The 21,996-nt window shown below is 41.1% G+C and overlaps 1 protein-coding gene and 1 pseudogene across 5 annotated transcripts in view; one reads left to right on the plus strand and one right to left on the minus strand.

Annotated features, from left to right (window-relative positions):
- Positions 1-21,996, plus strand: part of LOC126061954 (protein FAM222B) — an 89,793-nt gene that overhangs the window by 27,930 nt on the left and 39,867 nt on the right. The gene's annotated exons all lie outside the window — the stretch shown is intronic.
- Positions 11,945-12,531, minus strand: LOC126061958 (60S ribosomal protein L19-like; annotated as a pseudogene).

Genomic DNA, 21,996 nt, shown 5'->3' on the forward strand with positions numbered 1-21,996 from the left:
TTTGGATTGGTTAGCAACTTTCGTACTGGGAATTGTATAAGCATGCTCTCGTTGGTCTCAGCATTTCTCTCCGGTAGGGAAAATAATGCCCGAGAGTGTCTAACTTAGACAGTGATTGGGTAGTGAGGCCAGACCCAGAGCCAAGGTCTCTGAACTATTCCCTTCTTTGATTCTCTTATATATTTAATTCTTTTCTCCCAGAACTCCTTTCAGGATCCCTATTTGAAATGATTTCGGATCTTCTTGTCTCTACCCTGCGAGGCCATTTTTATTTCTTTAGTTGTGAAGGGAATCTAAAAACCAGGATACCATTATCAATCAAGAGAAGAGGAAGGATCAGGATGAGGGGTTGGAGGAATAAAAGACGATGTAAATCAAAGGCCAAGTTGAAGTTTTATTATATTTGGTTCTGGTGGGTCCCAGGAAGGGAGCACAGATTAGATCAAATTCAGGCATGAACTGAGTTTGTTACATTTCAGTCTAGCTGAAAAGGATGAAGATCATCTTTACAAAGGTATGGGCCATGCTCCAGTTAAGGGCTCATTCCTGATCAGAGTTTTGACTATTCATGCAGAAGGGCAAACAGGGAACATGTAGACAGGTGAAACCCAAAGAAATTCCCAAGACCACATTTTTAAGCAATAGCTTTAAAGTCCTCTACTTTTTAACTGGGATTTTCCAGCTGAAAAACTGTTCAGGCATTTGTTTTCTTTTTCTGGTCATTTGAGAGACCAGTAGAAAAAAGATAGCCAAGAGCATAGATTACATTTAGCTTCTTAGTATCAAAACCGTACCATTGCGTTGAGTTGATTCCAACTCATAGCGACCCTATAGGACAGCGTAGAATTGCTACATAGGGTTTCCAAGGCTGTAATCTTTATGGAAGCAGACTGTCACCTCTTTCTCCCTCAGAACAGCTGGTCAATTCGAACCACTGACATTTTGGTTCGCAGCCGAGCGCTTAACCGTTTTGGCACCAGGGCTCCTTAATCATCAAAGTAGTGTATAACTCAGTACTAGAGCTAGGAACTTCAGTTTAATAGTGTTGAGACAGTTTTGACTACTTTTTTTTAATACTTAAAACTTTACCCTTGCTACCTAATTGCGCTGAGGTCCTATGGAAAAGTTGAGATCTTCCAATTAAGTCATAGGGAAACTAGCTCTTGATATTGGCGTGTCTTCTTTGTTGGCATCTTCTGGCCCTGCAGTGCAGTCATGCGCCACATAATGTCTGTTCCGGCAACATCCATCTGTGTATATGTCTGTGGTCCCATAAGGTTGTAATAGAGTTCAGAAATCTCTATCAGAGAGTAGGACTTAGTGGACTTAACCGGACGTAGAGAACATAACAGCTTCCGGCGTGCAACACGTTGTCTCATGTCTCTTATGTACAGAGTGATTGTGCTGCCAGATGTATAATGGTACAGTACATATATAATGTATAACATATGTCTTGGTAGTCATAATAAACATGTATGTTACTGGCTTATGTGTGTACTGTACATTCTATCGTTATTTTAATATGAACTTTTCCTACTTACAAATAAGTTTACTATATAACAGTCTGTGCTTCGACTTGTAGGCAGCAGCATCCAGTCTCATTTACCTCCTATCTCTTGAGTGTTGTGTTATCGGTTTAATTTTCTTTTGAAAATATTACCGTGAAATGCATCCTGACTCCGAAGCACAGCACAACCAGTGCTAATGATAGCAGCAGCAAGAGGCAAGGGAGAAGTATCAATTTGGAAGTGAAACAAAAGATACACCATATAGCTTTGTGAAGTACGTAACATGGTGTTCACACAACATCCAAATCAGAGAACGCATTGTGGCATTAAGTGATGAGTGACTGTGTATGTGAATCATCCCGTGAGGGTGAGCTGAAGATAGCCAACCTAAAGAAGAACTGTTAAACCTTTCTCTGACTTCTTCCAACATAGGACTGTGTGTACTTATGATCAGAGATGTCGGCTGAAATGAAATCCATTTGGAATAGTCAGATTTTGTATGACTAAAGAAGTACTGTAAGTCATCACTTCAAAGCTGGGGATTTCTCCAAATGCTTTTTGGTGGAAAAATGTTTCTTGCATTTTTTTTTTTTAAGTGGTAGTTTCAGCTAAATATTACAGCAGATTTTAAAAGGCAAGGTTTCCGTGACCAATTGGCGGTTAACTTGCATTCGGCAAAGTGGTTTGAGGATCAGTTGCTGATCTGAGTAAAAATCAGATTTTATGACACTTATAGAATTGAAATGATTTAGATGACATCCCCACTGCTTCAGAGGAGAAATATAAGCATTATTAATCACAACTTAGATTTTTTTCTTTCCTTCCAAAAGCTAAACCTACTACTGACATTTCATTTATGTTCACACTATTAAAAAAAAAAATGCGTTGCCGCCAAGTCAGTTCCAACTGCCATAGCGACCCTATAAGGAAGCAGGTATCAAGACTATGAGCAGTTAAAAGCAGCTCATCCTAGGTTGCAGTGTATCAGTGGAGAAGTCACATTTCCTGAGTTCCTGAATGGTGTCCTCTGGCTGGAAGACATTCATGTTGTAGCTCTTAAGGTACTGGTTTGGCTTTTGCTTATCTTGTTCTCCCAGAACCTCTTCAGTTTCAGGACTTGAGACCAGTAGATTAATGAAGAATCCAAATTTTGGCTTTAACCTGTTCTGCCAGGTGTTATTGTGCCTTCACTAAAGTGCTTTACAAAGGAAAAGTAGTTGGGCTTCATTCAATCCCTGTGAGATACAGTGCATTCGGAGCGTGATACTATGTTAGAACATTCTCCAGAGAGACGAAAGGAACCTTTCCTTTTAAGAAAAGTCCTTTGTCTATTTCTGTAGCCCATGGCAAAATTAAGTTGAAACAGGGAGCTTTTTAGCAAGCTGTATTTTCATTTTTGCCTCTTCTCCAAGCTGAACAAATGTCCCAGCTGAAATACGTCGTCTGTATCATTCACAGTATGTTTTGGGGGAGCGCGTTCCTAAGTGCAGCTAGAAGTGAGGCTGATGCCACCTCAAGCCTGCACGCCAGTTTTGAAGCTCTCTGAAATTGTTTATACCAGCTCCCTCTCCCCCTTTGCCCACGTCTGTTCATCTCAGCTCCCTACACATAATTTGAGAAAGTACCATTGTTCAACAGGAAAAGGCTAGTCTTTATCAAAGACAGTTACATCCAGCAGCGATCTGTGTATGTGTGCAGGCAAGCATGACTTTGTTGCATTATTGCTGGAAGAGTTTTCTATGCTACAGAAACAAGATTTGACTCTTCAAACAAATTGATAGGTTACATTTTATTAAGAGTGTGAGTGCCTAAGAGTTAAACTTGAAATGAGGAAAAAACCAATATTATTGTTCAAGTGCTTTAAAAAAATGTCTACTACCTAATTATAAGCTGTAATGCTGTTTTGCGCTGAAACTAGCGGATAAACCATGGAGAAACTAGTTTCAGTGAGGACTGTGTTGACTGTACTATTTAAAAATTTTTAAATTGTGCCCCCTTCTCACTCAACTGTCTCCTTACGCTGCTTTATTATTCTTTTTTTGTGTGTGTGGTAAATATATATATAACAAAACATTTGACATTTGAGCATTTTTTACATGTACATTTCAGTGACATTAATCATGTTGCTTTATTATTTTTTTAATAGCATTTACCATCTTCTAAGAGTCCATAGGAAACCCTGGTGGCATAGTGGTTAAGTGCTACGGCTGCTTACCAAAAGGTTGGCAGTTCGAATCCGCCAGGTGCTCCTTGGAAACTCTATGGAGGGCAGTTCTACTCTGTCCTGTAGGGTCACTATGAGTCACAATTGACTCAACGGCAGTCGGTTTGGGTTTTTTTTTTTTTTTGGTTTAAGAGTCCATATAATTTACCTGTTCATTATATGTTTATCTGACCACCCCCTACCTTCAACCTCCCCTGCCCCACTAAAAATGGAAGTACAACACAGGCAGGAATTTTGGTCAGTTCTGTTCATTGCTGTGTTCCCAGCACCTGGAGCACTGCCTGCTACATAGTAGGTACTCAATAAATGTTAGAATTGGAGTATATGCGAATGGATTATTGTCTTCCGGGGTGGGGGACAGGGACTAGTTATCAAGGAGTTGATTCCGACTCATGGTGATGACTCCAGGTCTTCCTGCTGCTACTACTAAATTGGGAAATGGATTCTAGCTTAAGGAAAAGAATATGTGGAAAAACTCAAGGAACTAATTGGCCTAGATCAGGGAAGTGACAGGCATTTTAATAGGATGCAAATATGAAGGACCTTTATAGAAAGACAGGTTACTAGCTCTTACTTACCTTGACAGGGTACATAGGAGAACAAAGGAATAGGCTGAAGCTCCTGAGCAAGGAATATAAGACATGCAGAAGAATTTTCTTGATTTTTGAGAATAAACAGATGGATGACCAAAGAGAAATGGATTCTCAGAATGGATTTTCAACTCTGGCACCATGTTGGAGGCAGTGATAAGAGTAGAAGGAGCACACACTAGGAGCCAGAAAACCTGGTTGTAGTCCAGACACTCACTAACTTTGTGTCCCTAAACTGGTTTTTTAATATGATATAGTTCCTAGTTGCTTTATCTGTGAAAATGATACCTGCCCAGACTATCTCATAGGGCATTTGAGAAGATCAAATGAAAGAATCAATGTGAAAGCACCTTGAAAATTGTAAAGCTCTATACAAATGTAGGGTGCTATCAATGACTTTACCAAAGCACCTTGGTTAAGTGATTTAGAATAATGGCAGTTAGATTTAGTGGTCGTCTTGTCCGAATCCTAGCTAATGAAAATAACTCTTTTCCGTCATTCCTGGTAGATGGGCATTGCTTCTGCATCAGCATTTTTAGTGCTGTGCCACTGCTGAACAAGCTCAAATTGTTACGTCCACCTAAAATTGCCTTCCTTCAGCCTGTAACTTATTAACCTATTTTTGATCTCTGGAGTTCAGAGGTAAAGCTACTCCCTTCTTTGTATGACAGCCTTCTTATGACACTCATTTGAGATCGTCATCTCTCACCTCGACAATCGCTATAGCCACTTAACTGGCTTCTGCCATTTCCTTTTTGTCTTTCACACTTACAGCAGACTTATTTAAAATAGACATCTGATCATGTTTTCTTAAAATCGTATCTCCCCATGGCTTGCAGGATAAAGTCTACCCTAGGGTTACTGGGTTTAGCTAATAATAGTTATAACTACCATCACTGAGCACTGTGAAAATGGTGTGGGGGCAGCGTTTGACCTCCTCTAACTTCACAAGAGGGAAGGAGAACTGAGATCAACAGCCCAAGGCTGATTCTTACGAGGTGGACGTCAGACATGCCTCCTCTCTCTGCCACCCTTACCAATTCTGACACCAACCCACCCTCCCATGGCACTTTCTACTTCTCTGTTGGGTTCAATAATTCATTGCAGTGGCCACACTGAACTCACAGACACTACTGAGGATTATGGGGTTTATTAGGGAAGTGTAACAGGTTACAATTTAGGTTTAAGAATGCTTAGGATACAGTTCTTCCATCGGGACAGCCACTTCTCAGCCATGCTCACCAGCATGCGTCTCTCTGGCCCTTGGCCTCTGCCCTGTCTGGGCAAGTGTTGCAACACTTTTGGCCCCTCAACCTCTGTCCTTCTCGGGCAAGTGTTACAAAGCCCTCTTAGCTCTTCCGATAAGTGTCTCGAGGTACTTTTGGACCCAGGATCCCTGTGCTGAGACGCTTCTGGAACCAAGAGACCTGGAGACAGAGCTGTAACACTGAAGACGGCGAGAAGCAGTGTCAGAGAAACGGTGGCAGGAGAGACCCACAGGAGATGGTGAAGTGGCTTCCCGGCCCAGGAGCGAGAAAGCTGAGTGCCTTTGAGCAGGAGGCTTATTGGTGGAATGGGGTGCCTCTGCTCTGGAATTGGCTCTCTTTGAAGCCTAGTCCAGTCCCCTTGGTGGGCCACAATTACCTTATTTGTACAGTCCTTCCCAGTCACTTGGGCGGGAGTTAAAAAACCATGGCAAGAGAAAGTCTGCCCAAAAGCAGTCCACCACACTGCAAGTACATACTGACTAATGCCAGGCACTGTACTAAGTACTTTACAGATGTAATCTCTTTTAAGGTGTTGGGGCCACTTTTATGCTGATTGAATGGCAAGAACATTGAGTTATGACTCTAACCCAGCCTCCTCTTAATCTGCTATTCTGTCTCTAATATGTAACATAAGGCCCTTCATAATATGGCACATCAGGTTCAGCACATACACTCTACTCTGCGTACCAGACCACTTGTGGTTCAGTAAACATGCCATTTGGTTTTACAACAGCATGCCTTTCATTCTGCTAGTTTTCCCTGCCTAGAGTGGCCTACACTTCTCAATCTGGTAAATTCTTACTCAGCTTTCAATGACCTGTACTCTTGTTCCCCTTTTTTCTTGCTGTCCCTTGAAAGTATTCGTTTCATTATCTGAATTCCCAAACAGCTTTATTTACATTTCTCACCAGGAATTTTGCTTGTCATATTTATATTCCTAATACGTAATACTGTCACAGTGCCTTGCACATAGTAGGTGCTCAGTGAATGAGTAAATGATGTCCCTCTACTAGGTGTTCTTTTTTTCAGGCTAAGCATTCCTGTTGCCTTTTGCTATCCATTATTATGATTTCCTAGATCCCTCACTATAACTATTGCTTTCCTCTCTGTTTTTTACCGTTCATTCTGGTTTGAATCCCTGCTGAGAATTTGCATTCCGCCCCCCCCCATCCGCTGAATCAGAATCTACATTTTAACAAGATCCCCAGGTAATTCTTATGGATAATAAATTTTGAGAACTCTTGCTCTACTAGTGGTTCTCAGAATTGGTCCCTAACCAGCAACATTATCATCGCCTGGGAACTTGTTAGAAATGCAAATTATCAGCAGGGGTTCAAACCAGGACAAACCGGTTCCAAGCCCTGTTTTTTACTTATGTCTGCACTATTCCTAGGCTTCTCCGTATTTCACGTCAGAAAGTGTTACATTTTAAGGAGTAGAGGAAGTATACTGCAACCTTCCAGAACTTACCAAAAAGTACCAAATGGGCAGGTGGTCTCGCTGCTTCTTTGGGAAAAGTTCTGTTACGGGTTGAATTGTGTCCTCCCAAAAGATGTGTTAAAGTCCTAACCCCTATACTTGTGAATGTGGCCCTGTTTGGAAATACACTTCTCTCTTAGTATCCCTGGGAGATTGGTTCCAGGATCCCCCACGAATACCAAAATCTGCGGATACTCAAGTCCCTTATATAAAACGGTGTAGTATTTGCATATAACCTATGCACATCCTCCCGTATACTTTAAATCATCTCTAGATGACTTATAATACCTAGTATAATGTAAATGCTATGTAAATCGTTGTTATACTGTATCATTTAGGAAATAATGACAAGGAAAAAAAGCCCCCCCCCGCAATATTTTCTATTAGTGGTTGGTCAAATCTGGATTCTGAACCCAAAGATGTAGAGGGCTGACTGTAGGGTTTTCTTTTGTTAACGAGGCCATAGTGGAGTAGGGTAGGTCTTAAAGGGTCTGAGTGGTGGTTTGAGGCAGATGAATGTTTAAGCAGCAGAGCTAAGCTAAAGGTGGCCAGCGGTCATCAGAATTAGGAGAGAGGCCAGCAGAAGCAGGGCTTCAAACCCCTTATTTTCAGTTTGACACCCTGTGGGGAATTTGCATTTCCACCCCTGAATCAGAATCTACATTTTAACAAGATCTCCAGGTGATTCTTATGTATACACAAAACCGTTTGCTCTGTCTGGGTGTGGAAATGCAAATTCTCAGCAGGAGGCCAAACCGAAAAGTACTGGTCAGAAGCCCCACACAGAAGGAATCCACTTGGGCAGAGACCCTGATCTGGGCTTTTAGTCTCCAGAACTGTGAGAAAATAAATTTTTGTTCTTTAAAGCCACGCACTTGGGTATTTGTGTTATGGTAACACTGGGAAACTAAGACAGGTTCTGGTTGCATTCATTTCTAGCTACCTCTTTGCCAGAATAGAATCCAGACCACCTAAGAAAAATAAACGCGTAGCACTTTGTACCTACCTGCTTTTCTCTTCTGCTTTCTGTCACTTGAACAGGGTACCTTTCTCCTGTCTACAGGTTACTAATGATATAAAGACCACAGTTTTCCTTTCTGAAAACAGAGTGGCTTCCTGAGACACCACAATGCCTGCAGGAGTCTTAGTTCCCTCAGGCTGTAGACACAGTTAAAAAGCAAAGAGTCTGATACTCAATTCCAGGGGAAAGAGCACAGTTCTTTGCCAGAATTGAAGGTAAATGAGTCAGACAGCAGGAAATCTATCAGCTCTAAAGTCCATTCAGAAGTGATTTAATCTTTGTTCTTGAAGCGGATCTACAGTGCAATTTGCCTGTCTAAAAATGAGATTACCCAAGGTTCTTTTATAAGAAGGTAAGTTATTAGTCCACTAGTAGCTTCTGGCCTTGCATAATGTCTCTTCTTACTACTGCCTCATCACCACACATGCTAGTGGCGCAGGGCACATCTAGTGCATAGTACTAGGGCAGGGAGATCAGGCCACAGTGCCTTACTTAGAGCATCCGGGGGAAATGTCACAGTTCTCAGCAACCTTGAGCCTTAATGGGTTTGGTTATTGTTAAAATTCATCTTTATCAAAGGAAGCAGCAGTTAATGATTTTTCTCTTGGCCCGACATGCCGGGCATTAGCTGGAATTGCTGAGTGATGTGCAGTGAGGAAATCATGAGAGCAATTTCATGTTTGTCCACAAATTATCATTAGCAGTTTCATTTGCAGATTGAAGAAGCAGGAGGAGTGGGGTCTTCGCCAGTTGCAGCTTCCTGTGATTTAGGGCATTAGTTCAATTATGTCCAATTAACTTTTATTGCAGATAGCGGTGATAATTATTTGCAGGTCAGTTTTTTGGCTGCAGTTATTCAAGGCCGAAGTATGAATTTGATGGATTATAATAACCAGAATGACACATTTCACTCCCTCCCTCTACTGCAGTTATTTCTTTTTCCAGACCTCTTTTAGACAAGAGGTCAAAGCATTGTAAAAACCCATCTCACAATTAAAACATATCGTCCTTCTTTTGAAGAGCTGTGTATAGGATCATATTTTAAAAGACTCTATTAAGGAGCAGCCTTAATGACTTTTTATATTCTGAGATCATACCCTTGAGTTCATTGCTGCTCATCATAGGAGAATAGACTGAGATGGAAATAATGTCATTCACAGCAATGTATGCTTTTTATAAGATTATTGTAATTGGCAAGGTGCAGTTTGGTCTTTTGGTTGCATTTTAAATTCTCTTCAGAGTACGGAAGAAAACTTTTGGACGCTTTTTAAATTAGTAGGATGCTAAGGACACATTTGTTTAGCTCTATAGGAATTTTAGTATGTCATTTTAATAGAAAGTTTTTTGTGTTATCTTTGGAAACGGCCCTTGCTAGGTGGCGAAAGAGGGATAGAAAGAAGGAAAACAGTTTCTCTCTCTCTCTCTAAAAATGACTCTTAAATCTTTTTGTGATTTTCCCTTCAGGCTTTCCCTTCAGTATTCTTGTTTGGTGGTTACCCTGAAAGTGAATGGTTTTGTGAGCAATGTCTTATTTCCTTAAAATGCAGAAGGCTGAAGTTGATTCCAGTTGGGGCTAGATCTCCAGGTGACTTCCGATTTCTTTCGGATGTTCTTGTCTGCCTTAGTGTCCTGTGTTGCTAGGTTCTCTTCCCAATTGTTGATCAGTCTCCTTGGATATCTTCATGGATGTGGCTGTATAAAAAATTTTGTTGAGAATAAGTTGCCGGGGAGTTTGGCAATGCATTTTTTTTTTTTAGTAATTTTTATTGAGCTTTAAGCGAATGTTTACAAATCAAGTCAGTCTGTCACATATAAGCTTATATACACCTTACTCCATACTCCCACTTACTCTCCCCCTAATGAGTCAGCCCTTCCAGTCTCTCCTTTTGTGACAATTTTGCTAGTTTCTAACCCTCTCTACCCTCCTATCTCCCCTCCAGACAAGAGATGCCAACACAGTCTCAAGTGTCCACCTGATACAAGTAGCTCACTCTTCGTTAGCATCTCTCTCCAACCCATTGTCCAGTCCCTTCCATGTCTGATCAGTTGTCTTTGGGAATGGTTCCTGTCCTGGGCCAACAGAAGGTTTGGGGACCATGACCGCCAGGATTCCTCTAGTCTCAGTCAGACCATTAAGTCTGGTCTTTTTATGAGAATTTGGGGTCTGCATCCCACTATTCTCTTGCTCCCTCAGGGGTTCTCTGTTGTGCTCCCTGTCAGGGCAGTCATCGGTTGTGACCGGGCACCGTCTAGTTCTTCTGGTCTCAAGATGATGTAAGTCTCTGGTTCATGTGGCCCTTTCTGTCTCTTGGGTTCATAGTTATCGTCTGACCTTGGTGTTCTTCATTCTCCTTTGATCCAGGTAGGTTGAGACCAATTGATGCATCTTAGATGGCTGCTTGTTAACATTTAAGACCCCAGACGCCATATTTCAAAGTGGGTTGGCAATGCATTGTAAGAGCTTGTTTTTGTTAGCATTTGTTTAAAGTGAGGGAAGAAAGTTCATGGCTGTTTGGAGAAGGACCATAACACACTGTCCTTCCTCCAGAATTTCCCTGACCACCCACCCCCACTTCTCACTGTTTGACTCTTCCCTGTGATACCACCAACTAGGAAAGAAGAGGAAAGGGTGGGTGATAAACATCATCCTTGTACTACTTCAAAGCTCCTCATTGGTTGTTACTGAAAACGTTTCTGCTGGAGAATAATCAAGACCCTGCCTGCCAGCTGCTGTTGGTGTGAAAGTGGAGAAGCTAGTCATAGGGGTACTTTTCAGGAAGTCTGGAGATAAGAGCTTATGATGTCATTTGAAACTTTTTGTATACTGGGAGGAAAAAGTGTCAAAACTCTATTGCACTCCAGAAGATACCTTATAACAAGGCTTTTCTTTTAGACTAGAGCATAGGGGAGTTTCCATCGCAGGTGATGAGGTTCTGGGTACGTGTTTAGAGGGAAAGGCCTTGAAAAAAACACTTATTAAGCTGTGAACATGCAGGTAAAGAGAACATAGGATTGAATGCCTGACCTGAAGAAAGGAGGGTCATTAAATGGTACCTCCTTCAGAATAGACAGTTTTTTGGGAACCTTTTTTTTTCCAAAGGTGAAATTCACCATTTTGAAGATAAGAGAGTTGAATGACTGCCTCACAAGGGAACCATTGCCAGAACAGCGTGGAAGTGGGGAGAGAATTTGAAGTACAGACATTGGAAAATTTTTTATTCAGGTTAAGTATAGAAAAGAAATTAGAAGTTGATGATACAAAGTTACAGGAAACCTATCCGAGATGGCATGAACCCCAATGTCAGCACTGACCAATTCAGAGATGAGTCACCTGCATTAAGATAAAACCTGAATGGTTATCAATAGACCACTCTCTCCAACTCTTCTTTATGATCTTCAACCCCCTTCTCAGGCTTCAACACTGCTACTTTATTTTGGTTTGTTTGTTTTTTAATAAAAGTTTGAAAATCTCAACTTGCAGAAAAGTTGAAAGTACAATACAAAGAACATTTTTTTCCTTGAATCATCTGAGAGTAAGTTAGTGGCCCTGAAGCTCCATCATCCTGAATACTTTAGTGTGTATTTCCTGCAAGCAAGGACATTCTCCAACATTTACCAGAATAAAATTATCAAAATCAAGAAGTTAACGTTTATATTTCTGTCATATAATTCTCAGGCCCCAATTTAAATTTTCCTAGTTGCCCAAGATAATATGTTTTGTACCAAAAAGGATGTAGTTGGGAATCACACATCACATTTATTTGTGTTTTTTGGCAGGTCAGGGCTCGTTTTATTGAATGATTGATCTGTATAACTGCTGAGGCCACCGTGTTCAGACAAGAGAGGGGGGAGCTTTATTTCTTGGTCCCTTCCTCCTGGGAAAGAGTCTTGTTTATCTCTTCTTTCTTGGCTTGGAATGGCCCCTCATGGCAATTGTGTGCTTCCTGTGGGCCTCAGCCTGGTCAGCCAGGACCTTCTTATAGGCCTTGTCTGCCTTCAGCTTGTGGATAAGTTCTATGAGAATTTGCTTGTTCTTGAACACATTCCCCTTCGCCTTCACCTTCAGGTACAGGCTGTGATACATGAGGTGGTCATTCTTCTTAGATTCATGCTTTCTTCTGAGCAGCCAATGCAGAATTCTCATCCTCCTCATCCAGGTCACCTTATCAGGCATTCGAGCATTGGCAGTACCTTTTTCTTGCTTACCTATACTCATATGTCTCCCCTTCCTGTAGGCTAAGGTATTTTTCCCGCGTGGAGCTCAAGATTGGATGGTCACGGGCTTGAGGATGATCAGGCCATCTTTGGTCAGTTTCCAGATTTGCTGACAGGAGTTGGCATCGGTGATTTCATTGATCTCATTGGGGTCAAACCAGACCTCCTCCTTGCCGCTGTGGAGGTCACTAGAGGTGAGCCTCTTCTGAAGCCTGAGTATACTCATGGCTACCGCCACAGCGGCAAAAGGAAAGTGTCATGTTTTCTTAGCCTTCTTTATTCTGGAACCGTTCTTCAGGCTTTCTTGGATTGTTACAACCATGACACTTTTAATGATTGTCGTTGTTATTGTTAGCTGCTGTCAAGTTGGTCCCCAGCTTATTACTACCCCATGTACAATGGAATTGGACAGTTACGATTCATAGGATTTTCACTGGTTGATTTTCTGAAGTAGTTCGCTAGCCTTTTCTTACTAGTCTGTCTTAGTCTGGGAGCTCCACGGAAACCTGTTTAATAGCATAACAACATAACAAGCCTACAATGGCAGATGGGAAGTGGCTGCGCCTGAGGTGGATTGGCTGGAAACTGAACCCAGGTCTCCTTCATGGAAGGCGAGAATTCTGCCACTGAACTACCCCTTTCCCAGTTATATGATTACCAACAGTTATTTTGCAGAAAGTCCCTCAATTTGGGTTTGTGTTATGGTTTCTCATGTTTAATTTAGGCTACACATCTTCACAGGAATATCACTGAAGTGACACTACATTCGTCATTGCATAATTTCAAGTGGTCCAGAATTTTCATTTGTCCCATTACTGGTAATGTTTGACCACTTGATTAAGGTGGCACCTGCTAATCTTTACTGGTGTAAAGTTACTTCTTTTCCCTGTTACTCTCATTATTTATTTTGATGCTCAGGTTATCCCAGATTTGGCCAGTAAATCAGGAAGAAATTTTACACATATATGTTTATCTTAGGCTGGGTTCTCTAGAGAAGCAAAACCAGTAAAGCGTATAACCATATATAGAGAGAAACAGCTCACGCGATTGTAGAGGCTGGAACGTTCCAAGTTGGTGGATCACGATAGAGGCTTCTCCTGATTCACGTAGCCACGGGGGCTGGTGAACCCAGGATCGGCAGGCAAGACCACAAGGCTTCTCCTGATTCACGTAGCTACAGGGGCGAGTGAACCCAAGATCGTCAGGTTGAAGAGCAGGATTCTTGCTCATAGGCTGTGAAGACCGGTGACTCCCAAGATTGGCAGGTAAGCTGCTAGCTCAACTTCCAAGAACTGGAGGTCAAATGAACAGGAGGCAGCTGCAGGATCCGGAGAGGGCAAAAGCCAGAATGTCCACTTATATCCAGATGCAGGCTACACGCCCAAGGAAACTCCCTTTCGACGGATTGGCTGCTCACAGCAGATCCCAGCATGGGGGTGATCACATATAAACGTTGAGAATCATGGCCCAGCCAAGCTGACATACAATCTTAACCATCACAGTGAATGCTAAAGATAACCAAATGACTTACCTTCCTTTTATTTCAAAGATACTTCAAGAGGACTAGCTGATAACTACCCAAATTAACATCTTATGGGCAGTGGTTAAAAAACAAAAGTTTACAGGTCTTACATTCCTGGGACATGTCTCCTTCACTCAGTATACTCATTCACTATCCTCCTAACATCTCCTCTGTAAACTTCCCTCTCTGAACCTCCCTCGCTAATTGAGCATTCAGTGGCTTCTATGTCCTTTGACATGTCAGCATTATTTTTTAAGTACTTCTGTTCCTATACAGCAAGATATACCAAATTTATCTTGTACTTTCTTGGTATCACCCATTTCTCCAAGGGAGCCTTGGTTCGTTTTAATGGAGAATTTGGTATCTAGAAACCAAGATCTGAATGGGCCCTCTTGGCATTCATTGCTGTTTAGGGGAGTGATCACTGTATCCATTCTGGGACTCCCCACACCGGGCCTCCTCCCTCCACCACCACTCTTTGCTTTGTGGATCCCCTCTTCACCCTGTTTGGGTGCTTTCTGTTTCTGATCAAATTGAAGTGTTTTAACAGAGGGAACGGGGTAAAAGTTGGTAAAGGTTCTCCTTGGTAAAGGACCCCCCAGAGAGAGAGGTTTATAGAGTAGAAATTAGAGAAGACAGTGAATAGCTATAGTGAGTGAAGGAGGCATGTACCAGGAATAGAAGAGTTATGAACTTTTGTTTTCTACCATTGTCCATAAGATATTAATTTGGATAGTGTTGGTCTTTCCTTTGAGGTATCTTTGAAATAAAAGGAAGGCAAGTCATTCAGGCATCTTTAGGATTAAGCATATAGTTACATGATTTTTTTCCTGATTCATTCAGTGCTAAAGTAATTGAAGGTAATCACCTTGTTTTTGAGGGGCTTACTTCTTTGTTGTAAGGCACATATTCGACCAGTTAGAACCAGTCACAGATGGAGTAAATAGCAAAGCTAAATGATGATGGCAGTTTCTCAGGGCTACAGAGGTAGGCAGAAGAATTCTGCTGATCAGTGAGGGAGCTGTGGTACTTTGAAGCCTTCAGAGGTTTAAAAGACTGTTTTGTTAGTTTTTTTTTTGTTTTGTTTGTAATCAACACCTGATATGAAGGAGCTTCCTAAAGCTAATTTCAGAATCATTTCAGTATGTGTTTACTCCAACTGTAAAAGAATTCTTCCAACAGAAACTACTGTTCTCTGTTCTTCCTGAAGATGAGCCAGTATCCCAAATTTCATTAGCTAGTTGTGGTGGCTTGCAGACTGGGAGTGGAGGAGGATGTTCATCTTCTTCATTGAGCTTTCAGCTCCTGGGCTCTTTTGAGGTTTAACAGCCTGTCCAACTTTGAGAGAGCCTTTAGCTTTAGAGACTTGTTAGAGCCTTGGACATGGGGTGTGTGAAGCATAAATATTCAGGTTACAGTAATGAGTCTCAGTGGCATGACAAGGTAAGATCTCTGAATTTCACGAAGGCTTTTTTATGAAACCCTCACCAAAAATTGTTTTATGTCAGGGTTCCTCCTGATTCTGTCCTTTTTTTAGGCTTGAGGAGAAGGAGGAAGGGCCTAAATTGAACAGAACGTATTAATACATCAGTCATATGTTGCTCTATTACCTTAAACTCTGTTGGCGAACTAACCCTGGTTGGCAGCTGACTAAAAAGATAGAATTAAAGGCAATGTTTTAACTGTAAATAAGACTTCATTCCGTACCTGCACTAAACTTACTGGTCTTTCTGAAGCTCTTCACTAGAAATGTAATGCGCATAAGCTCAAGGCATTGTGCACAGAGAACTGGTTCTAAGAAGGTAATATATAGTGGATATAGTAGATGTTATGGCCAGAAAAAGGATAGAATCTTTTTCCCCAGAAAATGTAAAACAACTTAGAGAGCAGGAGGATGTTTCCTGCCAGAGACTGTGGAGGGCTCCATGATGCTCAGCTTCCCGAAGACATCACTAGTGTGCAAATGGAAACTGACTTAGAAAAGGTATGACTTGAGAGTAGGTTCAGAATTGGTCAGCATTTACTTCTCACATTTAGGGAAGAGCATGAGGAGAGGAGAGGGGGCAGTTTTTGGTGCTAGGAGTGTTTGAGAATGAGAGGTAACTGTCTTCCACGTCTTCTCTGATACAGTGTCCTCTGTGCGGATGATACAACTTTCACCAAAAAAAAAAAAAAAGTCTGACCACTTGAGCTTAAAGCTTTTCTTTGTCTCTTAGGTTGTGCTGTGCATTTTCCCAGTGTGTTCTGGGAAAATGGTTGCTGGCTTACATTTCATCTTGAGCGGATTTTCACTGAGAACCGGTTCCAAAGTGTTAGGCTGGCCAAAGTGTAATATAGTGCAAAGTGCTGATTTGGGACAGGTAATTCCCCAAATCCATAGGAAAGTCAGTGATTACAGTCACATTTAAAAACAAACCTGTGGCTTATAATTGTATGTTTTTGTTGAATACAGTAGTGATAGGTGCTCAGTAAATAGACTTGAGAGGTAGCTGTGGTATAGTATAGTGTCTTTAAAACATTTTTGTCTGTGTCCCACGATAAGGATTGCATCCCAGTAAACACACACATAAATATATATAAATATAGGTAGTTGAAAGAGAGTCATGAAACAGTAAGCATTCTTACTATTATTAATAATAGTAATTAATACTATTATTAATAATAGTAAGTATTCTTACTATTAATGTGATAGTTTCTATTTTCTTAAAAAAAGGTTAGTCACAACCTGCAGATTGTCTAATGTAATGAGCCACAACTTTAGAAGTTAAGACAGATTCCAATACCAGATCCACTGTCTTAGCCGCATATCTCTGAACAAGTTACTTAATCTCTCTGAGCCTGAGTTTCCTAATCTGTGGAAAAGGAGAGACACTTGTTCCATCTAGATTAAAAGATTATTTTAAATTTCAAATAATGTATATAAACATATTTCAAACTGTAAAGAGCTGTAAAATGCAAGAGGATGGTTTGATTCTGTTAGCAAGATAAAAAGTGATTTGCAATATGATAGATTAGGAAAATTACAACAGCAAACATTTAAATAACACTTTTACTGTGTGTCAGGCACTGACCACTGTCCTAAGTATTTGAATATATTAAGCCCATTTATGCCTCACAACAATTTTGTGACATAAGTACAGTTATCCGATTTTACAGATGAAGTTCAGTTACTTTCCCAAGGACACACAGCTAGTAAGTGTCAGAGCTGAAATTCAAACCCAGTCAGTCTGCTTCCAAAGTCTTAACCATTTAAATAAATTGCCTCATGTTAATTCAGGCTTCTTCAGGTGATTTGAGCTGCAGCAGACAGTTACCTACATAGGGATTTTTCCCTTTTTGAAAACTTATCCAAGGACCAATTTTTATGTATATGTAATATTAATTATGTTTCACTGCTATTTCTAAGGTTAATTCTTTTCAGAAGTAAACTGCCGGGTCCTTCTTCCTAGTCTGCATTAGTCTGGAAGCTCAGCTGAAACCTGTCTGCCATGGGTCACCCTGCTAGTATTTGAATACCGGTAGCATAGCTTCCACTATCACAACAACACACAAGCCCCCACAGTACAACAAACCGAAGAGCAGCAGAATGTTGTCTGATATATTGCCGGAAGATGAGCCCCTCAGGTTGGAAGGCACTCAAAATATGAGTGGGGAAGAGCTGCCTCCTCAAAGTAGAGTCTACCTTAATAACGTGGATGGGGTCAAGCTTTGGGGACCTTCATTTGCTGATGTGGCATAACTCAAAATGAGAAGAAACAGCTGCAAACATCCATTAATAATCTGAACATGGAATGTACAAACTATGAATCCAGGAAAATTGGAAATTGTCAAAAATGGAATGCACAAAGATCAATATCCTAAGAATTAACGAGCTGAAATGGACTGATATTGGTCATTTTGAATTGGACACTCGTATGGTCTACTATGCTGGGAATGACACCTTGAAGAGGAATGATGTTGTATTCATCGTCATCTGTTGACTCTATGGACTGTGTTTTATTGACTGTATGGATCATAACAAATTATGGTTAACATTGCGGAGAATGGGGATTCCAGAACACTTAACTGAGGAATCTGTACGAGGATCAAGGGGCAGTTGTTGGAACAGAACAAGGGGATACTGCGTGGTTTAAAGTCAGGAAAGCTGTGTGTCAGGATTGTATCCTTTCACCATACCTATTCAATTTGTATGCTGAGCAAATAATCCGAGAAGCTGGACTATATGAAGAAGAACAGGGCATTAGAATTGGAGGAAGACTCATTAACAACCTGCGTTATGCAAATGACACAACCTTGCTTGCTGAAAGTGAAGAGGACTTGAAGCACTTACTGATAACATCGAAGACCACAGTCTTCAGTATGGATTACACCTCAATGTAAAGAAAACAGAAATTCTCACAACTGGACCAATAAGCAACATCATGATAAGCAGAGAAAAGATTGAGGTTGTCAAGGATTTCATTTTACTTAGATCCACAATCAATGCCCCTGGAAGCAGCAGCCAAGAGATCAAAAGACACATTGCATTGGGGAAATCAGCTGCAAAAGACCTCTTTAAAGTGTGGAAAAGCAAAGATGTCACCTTGAGGACTGAGGTGCACCTGACGCAAGCCATGGTGTTTTCAGTCATCTCATATGCATGTTAAAGCTGGACAGTGAATAAGGAAGACCGAAGAAGAATTAACACCTTTGAATTGTGGTGCTGGTGAAGAATACTGAATATACTACAGACTGCCAAAAGAAGGAACAGATCTATCTTGGAAGAAGTACAACCAGAATGCTCCTTAGAAGCAAGGATGGCAAGACCTCATCTCGTACTTTGGACATGTTATCAGGAGGGATCAGTCTCTGGAGAAGGACATCATGCTTGGTAAAGTGGAGTGTCACTGAAAGAGAAGAAGACCCGGAACAAGATGGATTGACACAGTGGCTGCAGCAATGGGCCTCAGGCATGACAGTGATTGTGAGGATGGCGAGGGGCTAGGCGGTGTTTCGTTCTGTTGTACATAGGGTCGCCGTGGGTCGAAAATAACTCGATGACGTCTAGCAACAGCAATTGTAATTATTATTAATTTAGTTTATTGTTATTATATAGTAATAAATACCTGGCATAAATACTTTGTATATGGTTTTTAACCCAGTATTTATATTACAACCATAGTTCTTTGTCTTCAGCTACTGTTTTTAAAAAAAAAAAAGCTTGGGAGGCTTATATCCCATAATTTATGTAATCATTTCCTTGGTTTTGGACATTTAGGTTATTTCCAGTTTTTATGCTACTATTTTACACTGCAGTGAAGAGAGTTGTATATAAATCTTTGTTCATATCTCTGATTATTTCCTTAAAGTAGATTTCTAAAAGTGAAATTGCTGTATCAAAGACTATGAGTACTTTAAAAACTGCTGATAATTATTTCTAGATTACTTTCCAGACAGAAAGTATCATTTTAGTGACCCTTCACTGTATCCTTGATTCAGTGAGTTTTAGGGCTTCCACCCCACCCAACATGTTTGTCATTGCATTTCTTTAATCACTGGATAATTGCACCATTTCTTTATATACTTAGTAGTCACTTGTATTTCTCCACAGATGACTTTGGTGCGAGTTGTTGTGTTGCTGCAGATCCTAACATTTTCACTGCTCCCATTCATAACTCTTCAGTACGTGTTAAAAATTTCCCCTAAGCTACTCTGCAGTTTCTGATAAACTACTCTGTTATGCAGTGTAGGAGCCCTGGTGGTGCAGTGGTTAAGAGCTCAGCTGCTAACCATCTGCAATTCAGATCCACCAGCCATTCCTTGGAAACCCTGTGGGGTAGCTCTGCCCTATCCTATAGGGTTGCTATGAGTTGGAATCAACTCAGTGGCAACAGGTTTGGTTTGTTGGGTGCACTGTAAATCAGTGTTACTCATTACATAGGAAAAATACGGGTTTATGAATATTCCTTGAAGTTTCTAAGTCCAGCAGTGCACTCTGATGAGGTACTTCAGAGCCAGAAGAAGATACCTATGTACCAGTACTTCAGCAAGGTATGTGATAATGCCCCAGGGTCAGGAAGCGCAAGTATACACAAACCCAAAGGCTTTCATCAGTAACACCTTGTGAGCCCTGTACCTACAATAAAGTTTTTTATGTAACCTTAGGTCTCTTAAAGGAGCCCTGGTGGCACAATGGTTAAGCACTCAGCCACTAACCAAAAGGTTGGGAGTTTCAACCCACCAGTGGCTTTCTGGGAGAGAGGACCTGGCGATGTGCTCCCGTAAAGATTTCAGCCTAGGAAATCCTATGGAGCAGTTCTACTCTGTCACACAGGGTCACTGTGAGTCGGTATCAACTCAGTGGCACCTAACAACAGGTATCTTAAATCTTAAGACTTGAAAGCCAGGTTTCAGACATCTATTTTCTGGTGAAGTGACTCTTAGGCAAGGAAGTCAGTAGAGAAATATGGCCTGTTTTAATTCCTGCAGTTGAGGAAGGGAGGAAAGGGCACGAGTGAGCATCTTGTTCAGCTCTTCTCCAAACACATGCCCCCAGTTTTTTTAACAGCCTGCTGAATTCTTTTTCCTTGTTGCGGCCATGATCTGTAACATTACAGAAGCTGCCTTTTCCACTGTCGTTAGAATGAATGACTGTGTCCATGGACTTACTTGTTTTGGGTTTAGTCTGGGCCTATGAAAGGACTTTCTGACACCCTGACCCTTCAAATTGCATCCAAATTTTTTATCTCCCCTATAGATCTCCTTTTTGAAGTAGTTCAGCTCTCTTGGTGAACTAGATGTAAGATCTGTGTATCTCTGTCACCTGACAGCTTTTCATGGACTCACCTGGGACTGGAGGCTTTGAAGATGAAAAATTGTCACATAATTGTAGCATATTTAGTTACATTTCATCTGATAAAATTTGAAACTTTCTGAATCAACACACATTTCTAAAGGATACTGTAAAAGGTGGTAAAAATTAAAAAAATACGTCTTAAGGAAGTGGGTGTCTTCTGACCTCTTGTTATTGTGCCTGTGCCCAGGTACTCATGAGCAAAATTCTACCTAGTCTGACAGCTCTGCTTGAGGTTATAAATGTGGTTAAATGTAGTGGTCACTTTTCAAAGTGGTTCACCTCAAGTTTCAGTGACCCAGCCCTAATACTTCCTTTCCTGACAGGACTTTGAGAACTCAGGCCTATTACATACCATAATGGAACATTGCAAGTTCTAATTTAGCTGCCCAAACGAACAGAGCCTGTATTTGCAATTTTTAGAACACTGATTTCTATTTAATAGAGGTTAAAGTACTAAAGTAGTACCTGGGCCTTCTCATCTTCTCTATCCCCTCACTCCCAGAGTGAAGATATGTACATCTGTGTGCATGTGCACACACGTGCACGCATACACACACACACTTAGTACTTGTATCCATGTGCTTCAAGGACATAGGTGTTCAAATTGGTTCCAGAACTTGAGATTAACTAACTTATGTAGTATCCTTCAGGCATGGAAAAAGAGTTGAAAGTGAGAGATGCCAGGTGGCCTGTGAGGCGGTAATATTTATTAAACATCTCGTTTATATGGCTAATCTTAATCTTGTTCCTGACCTTATAACTTGGAAGGATAATTAAAAGACAGATTTTGATTTTAGTAAGCTCACGTTTAAGTTGAGAGGTTAGAATGTCCAGGGCAAATACCTTCCTCGTACCTGAGTAACAGAATTCAAGAGAAAGCACTGGGTCAAAGGTGAGTTACATAAGAGGATCCAGGGAACAGTATCCTTGCTGAAGAGAGCCCTGGCATAGAAAGTGCCCTTTAGAGGTCAGAGTAGGGGTGGGAACAGGACAGGAAGAGGACCTGATGTGACAGGTTCTGAAGGTAGTTTTCGGAGTAAGTTGCCAAACCCCGAGGACCACATGTTCAGCAACATGGAGATGGTTTATAGCAGGTACAGTTCTGGGGTTTCAACAAAAAGTAAGCCCAGAGTGAACATCCATCCCTCTTCCCTGCTCTTTCCCCAGCCTAGAGTTTGAGGTCATAATTGCAAGTGACTTCAGGTCCCCTGTTGGGTTAAAGATGGAGAACAAAGAGGCTTTTGAGCAATGGCTGAAAGTTACTCAGCTTGGGCAAATAGTGAAGAGTATGATTTAGTTAGGAATTCAGTTACCATGGCTGACAAAATTACCTG

This window comes from Elephas maximus, chromosome 19 (genome assembly GCF_024166365.1).
Source record: "Elephas maximus indicus isolate mEleMax1 chromosome 19, mEleMax1 primary haplotype, whole genome shotgun sequence".
In the NCBI taxonomy this organism is placed as follows: Eukaryota; Metazoa; Chordata; class Mammalia; order Proboscidea; family Elephantidae; genus Elephas; species Elephas maximus.